A 10,031-nucleotide genomic window follows, 5' to 3' on the forward strand; every position below is an offset into this window, starting at 1 on the left:
TCACAAGGCCAGAATTTCCTGGATGCCATAATCTGGATCTGGAACAGCCCTGAAATAATTGAAGGCTTGGTCCCCAGGGTAGCTCTACTGGGAGGTGGTCGAAGGATGTTAGGCTGCCGGTGGTGTGCCGCTGGAGAGGATACTGGGCCCCCCGCCCTTTTGTTGTCTGTTTTGCCTCCCAGCTACCACGAGGTGAGCGCCTCCTCCTCCACGTGTCCCCACCATGATGGGCTGCGCTGCCACAGTCCCAGAGCCACAAGACCAAGTGACCAGGAACTGGAACCTGAGAAACTGTGAACCAAAACTAACCTTTCCCCTCTTAAAGTGGATGGTCTCAGCTATTTTGTCACAGCAACAGAAAGCCGAGTAGCACACTGGCGGAAGGAGTTCTTTTATACCCACATCAGGAGCATTGGCAGGCAGTGCTGACCCAGAAGGTTCCCTTTTCCACCACACAACCAGACTTATCTGTCGCCATCGTGGGAATAAAGCCTTCCCAACACTGCTGCTGGATGCAAAACCCCACTCTGCCGTTTATTATAAATGGCTTTGGGGATTTCATTATGCTCGTTTGAATATTCACAGCAAAGACAGTACAAAAAATTTTAAAAGAAAGAAAATATGCCAAGATATTAACATTAGTTAAAATTGTGATTGTTGGGAACAGGGGTGACTTTTTTCTCCTGTACATTTTTGTGCATTTTTTAAAATTTCTAAAATATTAAAAGTTAACAAAAATATGAAGAAAGCGATGGCATCGCATCATTGTTAAAGGTTTGCATTTGGTGTTTTATGGCTTCTACACTGCGTGGTTTGGGACAAGTTATTTTATTCTGAGGTTTAGTTTCCTTACTTGTAAAATGGGGATAGCAGTATCCATTTACGGTTTCAAGGACTGGATGAAATTATGCAATATGTTTCACACTCAGTCAGCTCTTGATGAATGTTGGTTGTTCACCTTCATTAAGGGTGACAGATTTCAGTTCTTGAGGCAACAGTGCTTTAAAACCAACATATCGAGTCCCTTAACAATTGTTGATGGTGCTTACTGTGTCCTAGGGCTGAGACCGGTTCGTGAGGACACCACAGGGTGGGGGTGCAAGTCCTTGCCCCACAGAGCCTCAGGCAAAGCTGCCCGGGAAAGGGGACACTTCAGCCAGAGCTCAGAAGTGCTGTGTAGTTAGGGACACTCAGGAAGGCTTTCCACTTAGGGACGGGGTTTGGGGACAGGTGAAAAGCCTGACTACAGGACAAGGTCCAGTGTTCTTGTGGTTCATGGAAACAATTGGGGAAAGACACTTCCCAAAGAAAAGAAAATATTTGAATTCTGTCCACCTAGAAGAATTACACTTATTTGGCTTTAGAGAGGCTAGGATATTTGCTGAAAACAAAAATATTGGCAGGTAGGATGGCACATGCTTGTAATCCCAGCACTCTGGGAGGCTGAGGCAGGAGGATCATAAGCAACTTTGCAAGATCCTGTCTCAAAATAAATAAAAAGGGGCTGAGGTTATAGCCAGCACAAAGGCACGAGGTTCAAGCCATAATACTCGGGGGAGGGGAAAGACATTTCATTTTGCAGCTCCACTGTGCAGCACACAGCTGGGAGGACCTGGATTTTCAGAGCAGCTGCGCATGCTCTATTGTTCAGTGCTGTCTGTTGTTTTAGGACCCTAAAGCACAGTCCCAGAGTCCCGTGGAAATAAATACAAGTGTGTGCGTGGTTCCATTGCTCTGGGCAGCTGCTGCTGGTTGCTTATGCCAACACTTGAGTCCTTTAGGATTTCCTTTGGGTAGGGAGGAAGGCACAGCGTCATGACAGATACGAGGGGGTACTTAAGGGCGCCCGTGTCTGAAATGAAGCCTGAAAATGCTGTGCAAGAGGAAAGAGGGCTGGGGGTGTAGCTCAGCACTTGCCTAGAACGTGCAGGTCCCTGGGGCAAACCCCAGCACCACCTAATCAAAAAAGGACACATTGAGTGTCCTAATCAGTCCTACACAGGTGTGATATTTTGTATACGATTATACGAGCACAGCAGCTGATGCAGCAGGAACACTCAATCTGCTAAAATTATTAAAATAGTTTTTGATGCTTTATGGGAAGGAAAAGTTGGGGGGGATATCAAAGACCATGAGAAGAAAAATATATGACACTGATTATATCAGTTATGGATGGTTGGGTAACAAGTTATCTGAAATTTTAGCAGCTCAGGACAACAAACATTTATTATCTCACAGTGTCTTCGGGTCAGGATTCTGGGCTGAGCTTGTTTGCTCACAAGGATGCAGGGGAGGCTTCCGCCAGGGCCGCGATGACTTGCCTGGGAGCGGGTCGCCTTTACACAGCTGTTGTCGGGATTTGACTCCTGGTGAGCCCTTGCTGTGGTGATCAGGTTCTCCACCACCCCCAAGGCAGTGCAAGGCCCAGCAGATGGCCTCTCTCAGGACAAGCAAGAGAGGGTGGGCACCCTATTACTTCGGACGCGCTCCCTCCTTAGACGCAGGTGCCTAAGGTCTGGGCCACATCCCAAGGGAGAGGACCACACAAATACAAATACCAGACCATGGACATCTTGAAGACAGAGAAAAAAATGAGACCTCACACAGGCAAGGAAAAACAAAAAAGAAGTTGTTTTTTTTTTAAAGTAGCTAGTGGTGGCAGGAGGGGCGGCAGAGGCAGGCGTGTTATCCCTGTGAAGAAGGCTGACCTCATTCCAAAGGGCACTGTTAAGACCAGAGCAGGTGGCAGGGTCATCTGCGTGCTTTATGAAGAGTTCCACCTGCTAAGTCACAGAGTGACAGAGATGTAAAGAAAGCTACTGGAAGAAAATAGCCAAAAGAGCAAAACATCATTGTCTCTGGTGGGGCTAGGCTTCAGGAGCGCAGGGACAGGAGAAGGGCCACTTCTACTATAAGCCTACCTACATGTGTGATTAGTTTGGTCTTTTTTTGGGGGGGGGGTGAGACAGGGTCTCACTATGTAGTCGAGACTGACCTGGAACTCACTATGTAGCCCAGGCTGGTCTCGAACTCACAGGGATCCTCCTGCCTCAGCCTCCCGAGTGCTGGGATTACAGGCGTGCACCACCAAGCCCGGCTCTTGTTAGTGTTTTTAAACCAGCTATAAAACTACGATTATTTCAAGGTTTGTTTGTTTAAAAGGAGGCTGAAGGGAAGAGGCCAAAGAGAGGCAGTGCTTCTAGCAATGATGGAATATAAATGCCAGAGCAGAATGCAGTAGTTGATCCTGTTGGGAGCAGGATGAGTTATTCAATACCCCGAGGTTTCCTTCCAGCCTCCCGGACCCCTCCTTCTCTCCTCTGGAAGAGAGGGGCTCACACCACTGAAGAGTTTGAAAGTTTGGCCCTGCCCCTTTCGCTCACCTTCCCCTTGGATGAGCGCCCGCCCCTTGAGGTCTTCTATCCCCAAATGGCTCTCAAGAACGGGGTTCCAGGCAGGCCCCACGCTGGGTTCTGGATAATCTAGCTGTAAACATCACCATGCTTGTCCTCACAAAACTCACATTTTAGAAGGGCAGACAGAAAAGCGGCATCTAGTTCAGTCTAGAGAAGGCATCCTGGAGAAAGTGACCTCAAGTATGAAAGGGGACACGCAGAGAGGTCCGTCACATCCAAGGGGGCTTACACGATGGTTGGGACAACCATAAATAGTGCAGTATTGCTGGACCATAAGGGCAGGGCAGAGGGACAGCAAGGAAGGTGCTGGGGCCAGGGAAGAATCTCTGGCGCCAGGCTGAGGAGCTTGGACTATATCCTGAGGGCAAGGGACAAAGACCATGTAGCAAGTGACATAGCCATATTTGTTATCTGAGAAACCACCACAGGGCAGCAAAAATATCGGCTGTGTGAACCAGGGATGGCTCCTCCCTGCCCCACTACCACCGTGTCCTCAGTCAACTCTGCCCAGGCAGCACGGAGAGGTGTCGCCCTGTTGAAGTTACTCTCTGTGCCCCATGCACTGACTGCTTTTTTTTTTTTTTTTTTTTTTTTTTTTTTTTTTTTTTTTTGAGACAGGGTCTCACTATATAGTTGAGATTGACCTAGAACTCACTATGTAGCCCAGGCTGGGCTCGAACTCACAGTGATCCTCCTGCCTCAGCCTCCCAAGTGCTGGGATTACAGGTGTGCGCCACCACGCCTGGCACCATGCACTGAGTGTTAACTCCAAAACCTGCAGCCCAGGAGTTTCAAGTAGCAAGATTTTTATCTGGCAGCAGCTTTGCTCTGTCAACAGTTTCAGTAAAATTCCTTTCTACCTCTGCTGGCAATTTAGAGATAACATTTCTGAAATGGTCTGTGGATAAAGGATGCTGCTGCTCTGGGAAAATGTGTGTGTCTCCTGCCGAGAGGAGCCAAGAGAGGGTTTAACTCGTGCCAAGGGACACTGTCTAGAACAGGAAGGTCAAACAGCCCACAAGAATTCTCTCTCTCTCTGTCTCTCTCTCTCTTTTAAGTCTTGCTTTTTCCACTTCTGCATCAGCATCAGCTTTTTCCCCCATGTCCTTTGGGGAAAGATTAAATGGTGCTTCTTGGTAATGTCATGTACTCCACCAAAACTCCGCAGTCTGCCTAGCTGGAGGGGGGTGGTGCAATGGAGACCCAAAGGCGCCCGCAGAGCAGAGTGCAGACCACAGAAGGATCCTGTGGCTTCCCAACTCCCCTCCATCCTCCTGTCGTTCCTGTGTCTCCGTAGATCAAAGTCTGCTTGGCAAATGGTCGATGTTGGATCAGTGCTCTGTGAACGAATGAGTCTCTTGTACAGAATGTTAAATCGGCAATGCAAACAGAAATCTCGGCGGAAAACTGTACTTCACACCTCAGCTTTCACCACCTTGGGGAACCACTGCAGAGGTGGGAGAGCTTCCACGAGAACCTAAGGATGCCCCCTCCACACAGCCTTCGCGCTACCAGGAGAGGACTTCCTCCATACGAAGACGGAAGTGGGTGAATGTCGTCAGGACCACTGTCACTGAGGCCTGTCCTGTGCCCCGTCACAGGAGGGCTGCGTCTACGCACTGGGGAACAAGGAGCCCCGTCACCACGGCTGGAGGCCTCTGTGTGCAGATACCCACTGGCCCACCCTTTCCATAGTGACATCAGCTAAAGGATACAGCATCACGCACTCCATTCGGAGCTATCAGAAGCAGCTCGGGTCTTTCTGGGAGTCCGGTTGACGAGAAAGGGTTACTTCCCATCAGTCTGCAGACCGCATTTCCAGCAGGGGAGTTGCATCGCAGGCCCAGGGAGCTTATTTACAGCTGAAAACAACCAAGGCTTATAGTAAAAGCACCACTTCACTCTAGACCACCAACACAAGGTCCTCTGCCAGACACATCTTACAAGCTGCACAGCTATGGCGGCCCTCGCGATAAAAGGTTATATTCTGGGAAATCAGAGAAAAATCTTCACTGTTGAAACATTAAACATCTCACAGAACCTCTTGTTGCTTCTCTGTAGACATGAAGAACTGTAATCACAGACACCCAGATGAGCAGCTTTAAACTTTGAAAGAGATGACGGCCGGGATCTGGCTCAGTGGTTCCACCCCCTGCCTCACAAGTGCAGGGGCCCGAGTTCAATCCCCGGTACCAAAAAATAGAAAAAAAAAAAACTTTGAATGAGATGGTTGTGCCTTCTCTTCCTTTTTGTTCTCCAAAGGATAAATTTCAACGGAGCATTTAAAATTCTAATGTAAAATTTCCTCAGATCAATAAAAAAATGAAACATAATATCAAACTTCCATGTGCCACTAAGAATTAGAAACTCATCTACTTCTGTTTTTTCCAAATAAATATAACTGGCTATCGCAACTCCTCCTTTTAAGAAGATTACAGTAACAGAAATCAGAACACGCACACTTGCTTTGCTGACCCAGGTGCCCGCCGGTCTCTGGCCAAAGGTTCGCCCCATAGGCGAGCAATTCTGGAGGCCGGGACGCATCAGACACTTGAAACCGTCTCTCAGGGACAGCTACGGTCAGCAGGATGACGCAAGACCTGGTATCGAAGGCAAAAGAAAGGAATGTAAAACCAGTACCCATTTGGTGTTTTAGTGTTGCGTCTTGCTCAAATCACTGCCCTCAAGGCAATCAAAGACTGCCCAGGGGCTGGGCGGGCTGGAATGTGGCCTATAATCCCAGTTACTCAGGAGGCTGAGGCCAGAAGACAAGAAATTCCAAGTCTCAAAGTCTTAGTTAAACAGCACTGAGGAAGAATTTATAAGGCCCTCAGCACTGGGGGGGGCATTCAATAAGAGTGGTCCGGGGAGGAGGCGTCTCCGAGAGCCAGCTGGCCTCAACCGTGGGAAGTACAATCCACCGCGCTGCTCAAACAGCTGAGTGAGACACGCACTCCTTCGGGGCAAAGTGCAGAGCAAGGTTTACAGTGGGACAAAGTTCATCATTAAAAGGTGGTTGTTGAAAAAAACCACTAAGTGCACACGTAGGTGAGTAAACTTTATGAATTTGAACGCATTATCAGTTGTAAATTCACTTTCTTAATGCTTGAGACCACTAATGAGTTAGACTGGAATATTCAAAAACATTTCGTTGCCTTGAAAAGGTTTTCATCCAAAATTTTATTGAAAGATTCCACACAGGGGCTCGCAGTGTTGCTCAGTGGTAGGGCGTGGTTCAATTCCAGGGAAGCTGGGGAAGAAACAAAAAGGGAGGGAGGGAGGGAGGGAGAGAGGGAGGGTATCACAGAAAATTGCACAAAACATAGCGTTACTGACTTTATGAATGAACGCATTATCAGTTGTAAATTCACTTTCTTAATGCTTGAGACCACTAATGAGTTAGACTGGAATATTCAAAAACATTTCGTTGCCTTGAAAAGGTTTTCATCCAAAATTTTATTGAAAGATTCCACACAGGGGCTCGCAGTGTTGCTCAGTGGTAGGGCGTGGTTCAATTCCAGGGAAGCTGGGGAAGAAACAAAAAGGGAGGGAGGGAGGGAGGGAGAGAGGGAGGGTATCACAGAAAATTGCACAAAACATAGCGTTACTGGGATTCTGTGAGCTCTCTCCAGGGATTCTTTCCAGGTTCTTCTCTTTTTGGTACCAGGAATCGAATTCGGGGTCTCGTGCTTGCGAGGCAGGCAACAGAACCACTGAGCTAAATCCCCAGCTCTTCCCAGATTCTTGTTCCGAACAAAGATCTGGACAGGACCAGCAAAAAAGGTAGTAAGGCATAGTGGTGCATGCCTGTAATCCCAGCACTCGGGAGGCTGAGGCAGGAGGATCCCTGTGCGTTTGGTGCCAGCCTGGGTCCAGGTCAGTCTGAACTACATAGTGAGACCCTGTTTAAAAAAAGGTAGTAAGGTTTTACATTTATTAAAGGTAGGAAAAGAAAGAAGTACACTCCGCAGAGTGAGAAACCTGTGGCCATGAGGTTAGGGGTGACACCCTGCAGACACCCATTCTCCAGGCTGACATCGGATCTAGCCATCCTGTCAAAAATCTGCTTGATGTTGCACCAGAAAAATTGAAGATAGCACTTTCTGGTTGGTTCTAGGTACAGGAGCTGGGAACTCTTTTTCAGGGAGTCCTGGCTCTCTGTGATTGACAGGTCACACCCACTTGCCCAGCTGGCTGGCCGTGCCCTAATCTCCTGTCTCAAGCATACAGTGATACGAATTTTCACCCCACGAACACACACAAATCAAGAAAGAGAACGTCACAGCACTCAAAGTCTTTTCAGGTACCCTTCTAGTAACTACCCTCCCAAAGGAATTCATAGTCCTGACCTGGATCACTCATTATAGGTTCTAGTTTTGGCTGCCTTCGGACTTTTACAGCAATGGAATCGCAAAGTATTTACTCCTTAGTGTGCCTTTAATTCAGTGGTATATTTATAAAACATATCCATGCTGTTGCATGCAGTTGTAGTTGTAGGCTGTCTTTTTTTTTTTTTGCTGTACCAGGGATCAAACTTAGGACCTTATGCTTGTGAGGCAGGTGCAGTGCCACTGAGCTAAATCCCCAGCCCACTAGACTGTCTACTCCTATGGTCGCTGAGTCATCCACTGGAGGACTAAACCCCAACTGATCCAGTCTACTATACATGGGCACCTGACTTGTTTCTGGCTTTACACCGTGCTGCTCTGAACATTCTTGGGGGAGCACATGCATGCGTTTCTGTGAGTCTACACTTAGAGACAAACTACTGGCTTCCATCAGTAAACCTATACGGTAGATCTCATGTCTATCCAAAGATGGGTCTTTCTGCACTTTCCTGATCTCCACATACAAGCTTCATATGCCTTCTTATTAAAGGAGAGAACCCCTGAGATAAAGGAGTTAGGCTGAGCCTTTCTACTCAGACAGCTGATACACCTCTCAGGCCAGACAGATGTCTCCTTGTCCAGAAGTTTACCGTTCTCACACGCAGAGACACAGGCCACACCTACAAAAAAATGTTTCTACACGTTTTAGGGCTCTTTATCCTCAACCAGCCCTCTAGTAAAGAAGCAAGGTGTCCATGATTGGAGGAACATTTGAAAAAGACAGGGCTACAAAATGGACCTCAGCTGTGGGATGATTTATTCCCTGGTTAAAGAATAACTCGTGAAACAAATAAATTGTGTAGACTTTGTTTGGATCCCAATCTGAATAACTAATACAAAATGAGAAAATGGGGAAATCCAGATGTTGCCTGTGTATGAAATATTATGGAATATCTTTTTAGAGATGATAATAATTATGTTTTTGTTTTTAAAAGACTTCTCAGCCGGGAGTGGTGGCGCACGCCTGTAATCCCAGCACTGTGGAGGCTGAGACAGGAGGATCGCTGTGAGTTCGAGACCAGCCTGGGCTACATAGTAGTTCCAGGTCAGTCTCAACTACATAGTGAGACCTTGTCTCAAAAAAACCAAAAAAAAAAGACTTCTCATCTCTTAGATACTGAAGTAGTTACTAATGAACTAATAGGGTGTCTGTAAAACGGAGCAGGAGACAGGAAAGTTTAGGTAGAAAACAATGGGTATCTGTCCATAATTGTTGCAGCTGGATGGCAAGTATATGGGGCTTACGATATATTCTATTTTTGTGTATATTTGAGACCCCCCCCCTTTGTGAGACAGGGCCTCGCTATGCAACTCGGGCTGGCCTGGAACTCACAGCAGTCCTCCTGCCTCAGCCTCCCTGAGTGCTGGGATTACCCAGTTGAAAATTTCTCTCTTTTTTTTTTTTTTTTTTTTTTTTTTTTTTTGCACCAGGGATCGAACTCCGGTCCTTGTGCTTGTGAGGCAGGCAGCGGAACCACTGAGCTAAATCTCTGGCCCAAATTTCCCATTTTTTAAAACAAAGACAAGAAAAAGAAAAAAGACACACTCAATAGTATCCATTTATCTGATTCCTAACAGCAGGTATGGGTAACAGGACTCTGTTATTAAACTATGTGACTTTGGGCAAGCCTGCTAAATGTCTTGGGACCTGGGCTCACCCTCCCTAAAACTGTGGCCCTTGCCTGAGATTTCTCTGGGATGGAAAGAAACCGTAGACTCTGGACCTGCAGAGGAGAGAAGGGCATTGAGGAGGACAAAGAACTCAACAGAGAGCCTCAAACTTTAATCTTAGCTCTGATACTTGCATGTGACCTAGACACTGTCTTTTCTATTGATTTTTTTTTTTTTCCTGATGCCAGGAATTCAAGTCAGGGCCTTGCGCTGAGCTATGTCCCTAGTCTTGCTTTCTTTTTTTGGACACAGCGTGTTACTGTGTAGGTCAGGCTGGCCTCAAACTCACAGCCATCCTCCTGCCTCAGCCTCCCACTGGAATTACAAATGTGTGTCACCACACCCCCACAACCTTTTATCTATAAAAATGACATTTGTCTCATTGACGGGAAGGTTAAAAGACGGAAAGGGTCTGGCACGGTGGATAATAAATACTAGTTTTCCTCCTCAATTTCTCGAGTCTGGCCAGGAGCAGTGACTTTACATGCAGAAGGCCCCGGAAACCTTCCACCTGGTCGGCCCGAGCCCCACACAGCGCCCTCGCGCGGCCCGCCGG

Source organism: Fukomys damarensis, unplaced genomic scaffold, assembly GCF_012274545.1.
Source record: "Fukomys damarensis isolate Sample0158 unplaced genomic scaffold, DMR_v1.0_HiC HiC_scaffold_23, whole genome shotgun sequence".
Taxonomy (NCBI): Eukaryota; Metazoa; Chordata; class Mammalia; order Rodentia; family Bathyergidae; genus Fukomys; species Fukomys damarensis.